Here is a 13,089-nt window from a genome sequence, read left to right as displayed (position 1 = left end):
ATGAGTGGGCACCTTGTAAATGACCATCAAAAGGCATTGTTTTATATAGGCTATAGGTAGATTGTTTTAACACACACATATTTGATTTCGGTAGTTTTGACTTCCACAATGACAAATTTAGTTTGATGTTCTCCATCCTTAGGTAGGCCACATGAATATTTAACGCCTGAAATAGCCTATGTGTTGTTTTTATGCGTTGTCACATAAATAACAAACCCCAGCACTGAACAGGAAGTAGCCCAACACAGACAGTAGGTCCATCATTTTTATTTAATTTTATACTATATTTTCACTACAAAGAACTTGAAGCACCATGTCAAGTAGGCTTGCTCAGCTGATGTGACTGAAACCAACCTGGACATCATTTATAAATGATTTCTAGTATGGATGTATTTGACAAGTTGACATTCTGAGTAAAGAATGAAAAAAAAGTAGTGAAATCCTACTACTATAATGTGTTTCATGGTTTGTTGACATAGCCTCAGGAGCTGGCCTAAGGCTGGGGCCTCAAAGAGACAGGAGCTAAAACGGCATGTTTCAGACAGAGGCTGGACTGAGGGGCTGCTAAAAGAGCCAGTATGAATTAAATAAAAATTTATAAAATTTTCTGAATTGTAAATCATGCAGAGATATTCCAGTGGAGCCCCAGATTAAAAATATAGACCTGTAAATGTACATAATATGTCCCCTTTAACTAAAGCTCTTCTGTTGCAGAAAGCTCTTTGGCCCCGGTCTCCGTGTCAACGTCCTGTGATTCCCACCCCAACCTCTTCCTTCTGTGTTGTACAAGTATGTAACACTTCCTTGACTTCAGAAAATGTTGTCAGTGAACTTAATTGTTTCCTTCAAAACATATTAGGCAAAACAAATTAATACATAAACATAATTTCTAGGAGATTTGGTTGGTTTTGCATGCTGTATGTACCTTTCAACCTTGTATCTTTCCTTCTTGTTTTAAAAATTTCAACATTTTATGGTGCTAATCTTGCTTGAAATGAGCTGCTTTGCCACCAAACAATAATCCTCTGAATAAGACGACGTGGATTTGACAAGTAAACTTTGTAAACTGACATGTTTGTGACGGATTATTTCCTGGATCCGACTTCCATTCCTTCCTGCAGCTGTCAGGTGACTGACAGTAAGCGTAATGTAACATAATGCACACACTGATAAGAAAACAGTCAACTCATTCACAGAGGAATAAAATTAAACTCTGAAAAAAAAACTTGAAGTGTATTCTGTGATGGATTGCTTTGTTTAAGATACATTTTCTACAATGTGACAGTTCTTTTTCATGCAGTACAACAATGACTGATGGCAAACATCTTTTTAAGGTATGCAGACATCAGTAGGAATAATGTAAAGAAAGCCCGAACATCAGTATTATCCGTTAAGGAAACCTCTGCTTCACTAGATAGTACACAGTGGAACATGACAGGAAATATGGGAAGGAAACAGATGATGTCTAGCGGAGGTCATGAGCTGGTTTTGAACCCGTGATGACAGGAACACATGGCGTTCACCTCCAGCCCGCTGAGCCACACAGACCAATGATTTATCTTTAAACCAAAGTTGAGAATGTGCCACTGAATTTCTCTTTATCTCTGCTAAGCTGTGTGTTTGGGGCACACATACTTGGGGATTTTCAAAGTGCCTGGTCTGGTTTTATAGCGAGTACCCCTGCAATGAGATTACTTTTAGATTTTTTTTCAGGCTGCTCTTAGTCGAAGGTCATGTTTACATAAGTGGAGTAGAGATGGCCCCGTGTGGACCAACTCTACTGAGCTACAAGGCAAGAATGATGTAGCTTTTTTCATTACATCCTCTGAGGTCACTAAATTTAACTCCTGTTTAAATTCAAAGAATATTAGTCAAATCTTTACTTTAGCATCCAAAGGCACTATACAAAAAAAATATGATGTAGTTGTCAGCAGATAAAAGTATTTGCATATTTGTCAACAACTATAACTCACCCATAAGTGGAGGCTGGTGTATAAACTGAATGACGATGTAATAAAATACAGTTGTAATAATATAATATATGTCTTCATAGAAGAAGTTATAATTGTGACAAATATTACACATTAATACTCAAATATACATATTTCTGCATGCAACTACAAACTAAATTAAATTATATATTTATATAGATAGATATATAGATAGGAGATAGAGATAGTGAGAGAGGGTAATATCATTACTAAAGCCAGATACCTTAAATATTCCTGTATAATAATATGGGCTTTGCCTCCGTGTTTGAGTTAGGTAATGTATGTTAGCGCCCACACACCTGACCTTTTGAGTCAAATCAAAATCCAGTATCATCCTTATCAGTCAGTGTGTACACTGGATAGCACAGTGCTGTGTCTCTGATGTGTGATTGGTTGGCTGTGGCTTGATGTTGTAACTCCCCCTAGCTCAGAGTTTGTTTTTGTTTTGTTTGTTTTTTTTTACTTTTCTTCTGCAAACCCTAAGATGAATATTTTGATGGTTTGTGTATGATCCCCAATAATTTATAAAAAAAGAATTTACAATGAAAAATATGTAAAATATATTCTACATGTCAACAAAGAAAAAAATTGAGAGACAATTCAACTTTAGTCAAAGTTGTAGTTTAAATGGTTATGGTTATTTTGAAATTTTATTTTACATGGTTTATGGCATTGATTGTTAATGATGGATGTCTGTTTTTGTACAGGAACATGCAAGATTTATTGTTGTAGATTACATCGGTTGCAGGGACTGTATAGTCGATGGTTGGTTGCCTAGCAAAGGGACAGTTTGGTTCCTCAGTTGTTCAATACAGAACTGTCAACACTGAAAAATCTGTGTATGATAGTGTAAATAGTTGTGTTAGAAGTCTTAAATAATAATATATAATATAATCTTAAACTCTCCAGTTTTAGATATATTTTCCATTTACATAATCCAGATCCTGATATTTTTAGATTTTCCACATAAAGCCAAATAGGTTAAAGTTTTATCATTTTTAAAATGAATACAATTTAATAAATAAACAAATAATAATAAATACATTTAGATTTTATGTTCTGCTCTGCAATAATTTAATATAATTAATTCCACTTGACTGTTTTCAACCTCTATCTCCCAAGTAACACTAGGTAAATTGTGAAAAGCTACGTTAGCATACAAATTCCCCATTGTGTTTCGAGAGCTCAGACTACCACCTTACATACAATCAATGTATCTTGTTTGAACTATAGCCTGCATTTTTTCCCTTAATTTATTTGTAAGTCTGCCTCTAAGAGAAGATAAACAGTTTCAAATTCAAATGACTATCTAATCTGCCATTTTGTTACTTGGTTAGCTTTGGAAACTAATGTTAGCATAGCTCAAAAGGCATCGAAAAGAGCAAATGGACGAAAAGGAGTACAAGGAATACCAGAGCAGTTGGCGACTAGTGTTAAGTGATTCTTTAACCCAGTGTTGTCTTTGTCTGCAGTGTCTGTTATTTACAGTATAGTATTTGTTTAAAGCACTCACTGAAACGTTAGCTGTCAAGAGACATTAACTGCTAGTGGCTAGTTACGTTAGCTTACATTAATGCTAACTGTTTCTTCCAAACTGAAAAGTTTATCAGTTAGTTTTTCTTTAATAATACTATGCTTTATTAATATTTTCATACAGAATAATGCATGTACAGAAATATGTTATATCCGGCTACCATCTTTGTTTGGATTATAATTCCTAAATCTAAATACATTTTTGAAAAGGGTTCAAATATTTCTTATCCAGATGGTTGGAGGAGTTTGAGTATTCCTAAATGTAAGCGGTAGCTGTTGTCTGTAAGAGTCTTCTTGGTATTTCAGTGCTATTTTCAATGATTTATTGAGAAGAGAAGTATCAATGCTTGGTCAGACAGTTAAATTCATTCTCTGGCTAGCTGCTAGCAACTGTTGATTTCGGTCATCTGCATCCCAGTATGCAAAGCACACTTGGATATGGGAGCCATTTAGCTCAAACTTGTAGAGTACGCCTAGTAGTTAGTAAGTAGTTGTTCTCACCACAAATTAACCACTCCAGAGTTAGTTTGAGACCAGGCTGAGACCACATTTCCCAAAGATGGTTTCTGTCATTTTAGGTTGTTCAAGTGCTCATTTTTCTGATACGTTTGTTTTTAATTAGTTATTTGATGATATTAAAAATGGGGTGCAACATCATGATTGACAGCTGTGATTGACAGCCTCCCTCAAACCTGAGTGACTGCAGCAACTTCTGATGGAAGATGCAAATGTTTGTTTTCATCTGTAATTCACAACTAGCTGTAGCTGCTAGTTACCGGCTGTTTTAACGTCACACAAGCAGGCAAGATGGCAGCTCCCAGAAATAAGATATTTTCACTTTACTTTTGTATAGCGGTCAGAAGCGGAGACGGGTCATTCATCTTTATATAAAATATATGGTTCAGACCTGCCCAAACAAATCCCCCCAGGTGGGAAAACAAACTACAGTCCAATTCAACCAGACTAAAAAGTGCAGGTCTGAAAACGCCCTAAAACTTAAGTAGACTGCCAACCTTCTTTTGGGAGAAAAAAAGTGGCACAACACTAATGAACAATACAAAATTATACAACATTACCTTCATTTAGCAGACGCTTTTGTCCAAAGCGACCTCCATTCAAACTAATTAGAAGTAGCAGATGTCATATTAAAGAAATGTGTTCTCTTTTCAGCATTAACCTGCAGGACCTCCATCATTTTCTCCACCCTGCGGCCGCCCTGACTCATCTCCATTGTATCTCCCTGTGGCATCCAAGGGTCAGTGTGCTTTGTATATTGCTGATGTCTGTGTTTACTAGCCTTACACGGAGTGTTAGTCAGAGATGTCACCTACTAACATACACACACACACACAATTGTATGTGCACGCACACACAGCTACACAGAAACAGTAGCGGAGGAGGAGAAAAAAAGTCTTCAGGGTTTGTGTTTGATAAACAATTCAGTGGAGCTAATTAGTTGATAAGACATCACTTTGATTTACTGCGGGGACTTGACTGCAACTATTGCCTGCAAGCCGAGCCTCACTCACAAGCTTTGTATTACCATATGTTGAATTTTTAATCAATTAACGTCCTGAAGGAGAAATGGGAAAGTGCAGATTCGCTCCAGTGGGAATGTGGGGGCAAGGACAATTCTCTGATATTTGCATATGGCTCATGCTTGCACTCCTGTGTACAGTTCTAATATGTGCTCCTATATGGATCGAGCGACAGTCGGAAAAACTGCTGTCTGCCGTTTCTGGAGTAATTAGTAGCTCTGACCACTCAGACAGCTGGCCAATTAAATGTGCTCATGGCTGCTGCTGCTGCTTGATGTGTGTTGGGCTTCACACAGAGGTGTAGATGGGAGGACAAACTCATCTCTCCGTAGTCGGGGGAGAGATGCCAGGAAAGCTTGGCTGTGTCTGAGGAGTGCTGTGTCTGTGTGCTTCTCATCTGGCTGTGCGAGCAGATAAGAAAGGGGAGGCAGAGGGAGAGCTGCTGATTCTGGGTTTATTCCACACCCCCCCCCCCCTCTTCTCTCCAGTCTGTCTTTCTCCGTGCAGCTGCAGGTCTGGGAGCTGACCTGCATTAAGACATCAGAAACTGCCGGATGGGCTAATAGGAATGGTTTTCTAGAACATCTTCAAAAGCTTGTTAAACTGTGGAGTTTTGGCAGTGATTTAAGGAAATCTGCTATTATGGTTTAAATAGAGTTCACCTAATCTGTGTTGGCAGATTAGAAACGCCTGGACTTTGCCTAAATGCTTCCTCGCTAACAGCTGACTATCTCCATACTAATGTATTTGTTAGACATGTACAAACGCAGCCTTTTTCTGCGTTACTCGATGAATGAAACCCATGAGTCAACATTTAGCCCCATTACTTTTCATTCATTATGTTTCTTTTCAACCAAATGTATTCAAGACAAGACAAGTCATTTTTGGAGAGTATAATCCCAAGACAAAAGTATCTCTCATTCTTAGTCATAAAGCGCTTTGTACTTCTTGACTTGCACTTTTTGTTGAAACATGCCTATACGATGCTGGATTCTTCCATTTTTTTTAATTGTTACCATTTTGCTTTTATTGTTTTCTGTAAACCCTCTGATGGTTGGATGGGAAAATAGCTTTGGTTTGGAGTGATCTAGCCAGTGGGCATCTGACAGTGATTTGCTGATCCTGTGCAATTTCTTGATGGCTCTTATCCTCTAAGGCCACAGGGCCCTAAGAGCCAGCCAATCACTGCCCCTCAGCACTCTGCTGTTGGCAATTATAGGTCAGTGTGTGTCACGACATCATTGTCTCCCCCTTTGAATGGCTCAGGCCCAGCTCCCGCTGCAATCAGTATGTGTTTTTCTCTTTGCTATTTAAAGTGGAGAAGATATCCAGTAACAACATGACCACTGTTTTCTGAATCATTGTATGAGTTGTTTTACGTAGAAGAACGCTCTCTTGCCAAATCTCAGTGGAATGAGATTTCCACAATCTCCCATCAGATGGAATTAATAATGCTATGAAACACTCCTTTTCTATTTCGTCACCCAGTCTCCCAATGTGAAGCTTCTAACATTAGTCAAATAAATCTTTATTTTATGTGTGGAGTGGAGCAGGTGGACACAAATGCTGGAGAGCGTGGGCAGAGCATGGCTGAAGAATAACTTATTTATTTAAGCTTGAATGCAGGTAGAGCGAAACTGAACTGAATAGAGCAAAACTAAACATCGCAGGGCAGAACAAACAGAGCAGACTGAACAAAGGATCTGACAAGACTGAGCTGAAAACCAGGACTTGAATATAAACTGAACTAATGAAACCACAAGGAACAGGCAATGAGACACAAGGACAGGCCTGGAGCTGATTGGTTGGGGAAGATACAGGTCCAGGGCAGGACTAACGAGACTGAATGCAGGGCAAGTGTGGAGAGGAAAGCAAGCTGGGGAAAACAAGAAAAAACACAATAGGCAATAGCTGCTCCGGGCTGAGGACAAACCAAAAGCAGAACTTCATCCATGGGCCAAATAAAAGTCAACTATATAACCATGCACAGTCCTCTTCATATATAAACCGTCATTCACCAAACTGTCCTGGAATTACACAAATATAACTCAACTAAGTCCACATATCACACTGAGCAAACACAGCAAGTAAACTTGAGCAAATAAACTTCAGCATTACATTGGCAACCCAGGAACCTGTAAAGACTAGAAACATAAATTGCTGTTGACACACAAGAACCAATAAATCTGTCAAGTGCAGTGGTCTGCTTATTAAGGCTGCATGTAACATAACTTGGACTGAAAGACAACTGTTGCTCAGAGTTTCGTTCATTTTTTTTCACTTCATTCCATTGAGAGTCAATGTAGAAAGCAACAGTTTCTCAAGTGGTCCTTGAATATAATCTGCAACCTCTTATCTGTCCTTCTTCCCACTCAGTCCAGTCTTAGGCAGAAAAGCCTGAGGGCATCTGGTGGACTGAAGGAAGGACATAGAGCCAGACTGGGAGAGAACAATAACACTTTACCTATAACTTGACAACTTTAAGTGGAAAATACCTGAGATGTGTAAACATGCAGCCTGTTGCAGCAGCTTACGTATGATCACAAGTTCGAGTTTAAAGTCAGCATTTAACTCACCACTTTATTCAGTTGTACCATCTCTACTTAATTAAGTCAGTAATAATTTTAAAAAATGTCACGGACTGTGATGTTTTAACTTGTGCATTAATCGGATGAATTTGGGAATTAATTCCATCAATAACTGGTCATGGAAAAAGAGAAATAGAGAACGTAGTAGTTGTGTGCACTCACACATCTATTAGCTAACATACGATCCATGTTTGTCTGTTACATCAATAATTCAACGAGCATTTATCAATCCCTTCTGTTGTACTTTGTTGTTTCAATAATGTAAGTAAGTAAATATGGTCAGAAATAATAAAAATATCAAAAAAGTCTTTGTAAAACTTCTTCTGTCACCTTAACATCTACTAGTTTATGTTACAAGCAACCATGTCGTACCAGCTACAATTTCCCATTTCCAGCACAATAGATCTTTTTCACAGCACACATTTTGACCTGTCAAGAAGTCAAGTCAAGTCAAATTTATTTGTATGGCCATACTGGTGAACCATCATGCTCTATACCACCATCTATAGTACTATATACTACTATAACATCATTAATGTTAGTAATAGCACCAGTGCTTTCCTGCTTGACATGTCACAATATCTGTCACAGGTATGTTCTCCTGGTGTAAATATCAAAGAGAAATTTCCTCTGGCTCATCTAACATAAGTCTCTTACATCTTTTTAACTCCTCTGCCATGACAAGAGTTAATTAGGAATGACTTATACCTGCTGGAGGTGTAAATGAAGTAACATCTTGAGTCTACGTTCACCAGTTCCTCTCAGCAGACTTGACTGCTTTGATCCTGTTGACAGATCAGTGAAATACCTTGAGAGTAGTGAAGTGACTCATGTAGCTGTTTGTCTCTTCGATTGTCCATGTGGCAGAAAGGTTTGGGCCGTTAACGCCTCTGTGGTCGCATGGCAGCCTGCAGAGCAAAGTGACGCCTTCCTGACAGGGTCGGCTCAGCCCTCAGAGACACGGCCTCTTAACTGGCCTTAACAAGATAATAACACTGCACGGTTCCAACTGATCGGCAGCAAATTGTTTCTGTAAAAGCTTTTGGGTTAGGGGAAAAGAGGAGTGGGCTTTGCTGGTGTGACCTTAAAGGGAACTCGTCAACGATCGCTGTAAAGCTCAGGATGTGTTATCAGATAATCTGTGCTATGCACACAGTTGATAAACATGTCGTTTTGGGTGACACCCTTACGATCAGCTTGCCCACTTCCTGGCTCCGAGCACGTTATGTATACATGTGAGGCCTGGACTATGTAATGTGGTAAAGATAGGCCTATCGAAGAAAAACCTCAAAGACAACTGGATGCTTTAGATTTTTGTTTGAAGCTGTTTATATCTCATGTTGGTAAGAAATAACTTGTTGAGGAAGTTTTAATGTTACCAGCATCCAAACAATAGAAAACATTCTTGTAAAAGGTCATTGCTCAATAAAAAGTTTTAGGCTGTTGTAACAGGACAGCACACTATAAAGGCTTTGCACAGTTTTACAATGTCACATCATTCCCTCAGGGTTTCTCGTTTACACCCAATATAAGATCATAAAGGTTTAACGTAGCTAGTTTTACCTCTTTCATAACCCCATGCCTCTCCATGGACAACACACCTTCATGCTTGTGTAACCACGGCTCGGAAGGAATGGCAGGGAGACGGGGGCCAACATTTCTCTGTCTAATAGGAAAGGAAGTGTCCTTTTGGCCCCAGAAGAGGACACTTGAAGAAGGGCTTAAGGAAGGTAACAGTTTATATCCCAAGTCCATCCGTCATCAATGTATAATGTTCTAATGATGGGAAAGTTATGACCCTTATTATATTAGCCTACGGGCCTGTGCACTCGCTTTGTTCCTGGCTTGTGAGCTAAGGGTAATGTGGCTAATCTGTACAGGGTATAGGGTAATCCTGAAGGAAGCCTTGGCTCATTGACAAGTTCAGAGAAAGGTGCAAAATCCCAAACATCATGTTCTCCCATTGATGTTTTAAAAGACCATGCTAGTTTCAAAATTACTGTAAATCCAAAACATCTCCAACAATCTCCCCTCTACAAACAGTAGAGGGGAGATTCAGGGCAACACAAGCAGCCACATGTCACCCACATCCAAAGTTTTGCTTTTTCCTACAAGCTACCCCCCCCCCCATCCTGTGTTTGCTGACTTTGTTTTTATGACCACTCCAGTGATCCGTCGCCACTGCAGAGCTGCTGGTGTTAATACAGCTGAGGTGCATTACACAGACTGTTGTTACTGCCTCTTACCTTACCTGGCTCCAGGCTCTGTTTGCAGCCAGGAGTTTTTTTTGTGTTCATCTCAGAAGCTGATGCAGAGATGTGAATGCACCTACTTTCTCACTCTCTCTTTCACACACACACATACACCGAGTTTGAGTCACAGTGCACCACTGCGACAGTGACTGCCTAAAAACATAAAATGTCCTGACAGTGCAACCTCCTGGCAGCAGATTGTCCACAATAAAGTCAAGGGCAGGATTAATGCTCAGTCAAAGATGGTTTTTTTAGAGAGAAAAATTACACTGTATTGTTTTGATACTTAAAAAGTTGGCAAGCATTTTGTCTTTTTTGTCAGAGTGATGAGTCTGTCGGTCATTAACATTAGCTGACTGTGCATGATATTTTCCAGCCCTGTATGTCGTAATTTCATACTGAAACTGTCGCATACTGACCGACAGCAAACACTTAAGCACATAATATATAATAGTCAGTATTCTTCAGTTTAAGTTTGAAAGTTAAAATCCTTGAGATTATCACGGACACAAACCCCATTTTTGATACTAGTTATGGTCGACATTTTTTTAAGCAATAACCATCCATCAATGTATTTACATTTTGATAGTCCCTCTCTATGTGGTACAGTAGTTTTCATTGTTAGTGGTGGAGTCGGCCTTTCCCATGCTGAATTTAAAATAGTCGATCAACACACAAGGGACTCACAGGAAACGATGCATGTCTGTGATCCAGCATCACTGTTTTTAATTCAATTGCATTGATATCAGCCTCACTGTTTGCTGTTTACTCTCCCACGGCCGTATCAGAGTCGTATTAAGTTACTGCTAATGCGTACCAAACATTTCCTACTCCTTCAACAACTCCTGTTGCTTCACATGTAAAGCACTGAAGGGGTGTAAGACAGTGTGGATTATACATATTGTATTTGTCAGAGAAGTTAACACTGACAGCAACAAATATTTCTCTATAAAAAAAAGGACATTTTCTCTTTTGTCAGCAGATCGGTCTTTAATATTGCAGGGAGTAATGCAGTAAGAAGGAGCAGCCACTGCGAACTGTGAGATGAAGAGCTGCAGATGACACACTTCCACCTCCTCAGCGAGGTAACAAACTTTATTGTGCCCTGCTGTTGTTGTGTGGAAAACTACTCGTGCCGTATGCAGCATGAAATGAGATTGATTATTGACTGATGATTAAAACAACACAAGTTTGTTTGATTGCACTGTAAAGACATACAGCTGTTGCTCTTCTGTTGTATTTTTGACAAATTAGCTGCTCAAGGAGTGTTTGTTGTAGTAATTGACTGTCTATAAAGATGGATGATGCATCTCCGCTTTCTACCGCTATGCAAAAGAGCGGCCATCTTGCTTGTGTGATGTCATTTGAAGCCACAGTCTGCGCAGTAGAGTTGGATGCACCCTCAGCCTTCCCGCCGCCTAATGAAGGTTTGAGAGCGGCTGTCACAGATGTCAATCATGATGTCACACCCCCTTTTTATATTGTCAATTAACTAATTAAAAACAAACTTGAGCACTTGCACTTTGGGAAAAATGTATTTGACGTGTTCTTTGATTTTTTAGTTTGGCTCATGTGCCATCCGCTAACATGGAAGGGGCGGGACTTATGACCTCTATTGCAACCAGCCACCAGGGGGCCATCAAGATGTTTTGGGGAGCTGTCATAACATCCATATTTATATAGTCAATGGTTATAGTATTATGCTGCACTTACTGTTACCATGGTAACCGTTGGTGTCGCCAAATCAACCAGGACTCTTTAAGGATTATAACTTTAAGAATACCACATCAGAGTCTTAATTGCCTCAATTGGATCTCCAGACATTCGGGGCTGAATAGCAGGTTGTCCCTCCAGTCGTTCATTATAACAATAGCGACCACCAACCACCAAAGGGGAGACTGTAAAATTGTAAACAGGATCGGTTTAGGTGATGATATCTTACACTTTAAGCACACATCTCACTGATGATGTTGCTCAGAAACTCGTCTATTGCTACATCACTACTGAATTACATGGATATAAATTTAAAAAATGTGATCAAAACTTTTGCAACACCTGCTCATTACATGTATGCTTAATCTCCAATCCCAGTTTGCACATATAATTTGAGTCCCTGTGGACCAGGTGTTTGAATGACAGCAGTGAGCTGGGTTTGTCAGCGGTTCTGTGGGCTTTGTTGGTGGTATTGTGGGAGAGCCAACTGCACTTATGGTTTTTATGATGTGGCAGAAGTTGATTCTGGGAGTCTGTGCCAAGAGCAATCCAGATGTTACTCCCGCAGACTGTTTCTGCGGTATACATTCAAACATGATGTACATACGTACATATGGTACAGAAGGCACACACTTCTGATCTGTAAATCCCACTGCTTTTCGTCTTTCTCCAGCTGAGGGGATGTTGTCAATAATTAAAGAACCTCATGAGAGTTAGAAACTGTGTCCGACACTCATTATCCACAGTACCTCACTCATCATCCTGGGAGTTTTATTTTTTTCTTACAACAAACCCAATATACCCAGCTTCTCCTTCACCCACCCCCCTCTCCCTTTCTCCCAGCAGTGCTCTAGTGGCTGGCAGGCAGTGACACACATTCCAGCAGTGACAGTGAACAGGGCTGGAGCCACTCTCACAGATGGACCTTGAACTTTTTAAAGGGACATCTGGCCTCGCAGTAATGCCCCACCGGCGGCCCTCACTGCCCAGCTACAAACTGTAACTCTATAGCCTCATTGTCACGCTCCATATCCTCCCGCTGACCCCGAGCCCAATTACACAGCTGACCCAGGCTTGATGATATAACCTTGGGCGTCTTTTGGGGGCTGCTGGGGCTCAGGGGTGCACCTCTTGTCTATCATGACATGTCAGCTCTGCGCGTTAACCAGACACTTCCCTGAGTGGTCCCAGTGGGGGTTTAGGAGGAAGAGTGGCTGCCATGCAAGGTCCAGTATATTTCAACACATTGCCTCAGTTAGGTTTGCTTATACATCAACAATATAATGATAAGAAAATAGTGAGTGAAGGTGTCAAATGTGTCATTTTTAGTACAACTTTTTAAAAAATCTTCCTAGTGTTTCCATAAATATTGAGTACGTACATCATAAGCAGAGGAATCTACCGATATTTAATCAAAAAGCAAAGGGTTATAGATTTTTTGACAGGTTTAATCCAGCAGTAGTGTTCCCAAAAA

The sequence above is a fragment of the Thunnus thynnus genome, chromosome 9 (assembly GCF_963924715.1).
Source record: "Thunnus thynnus chromosome 9, fThuThy2.1, whole genome shotgun sequence".
In the NCBI taxonomy this organism is placed as follows: Eukaryota; Metazoa; Chordata; class Actinopteri; order Scombriformes; family Scombridae; genus Thunnus; species Thunnus thynnus.
Note: the sequence above shows the minus strand (reverse complement) of the source record.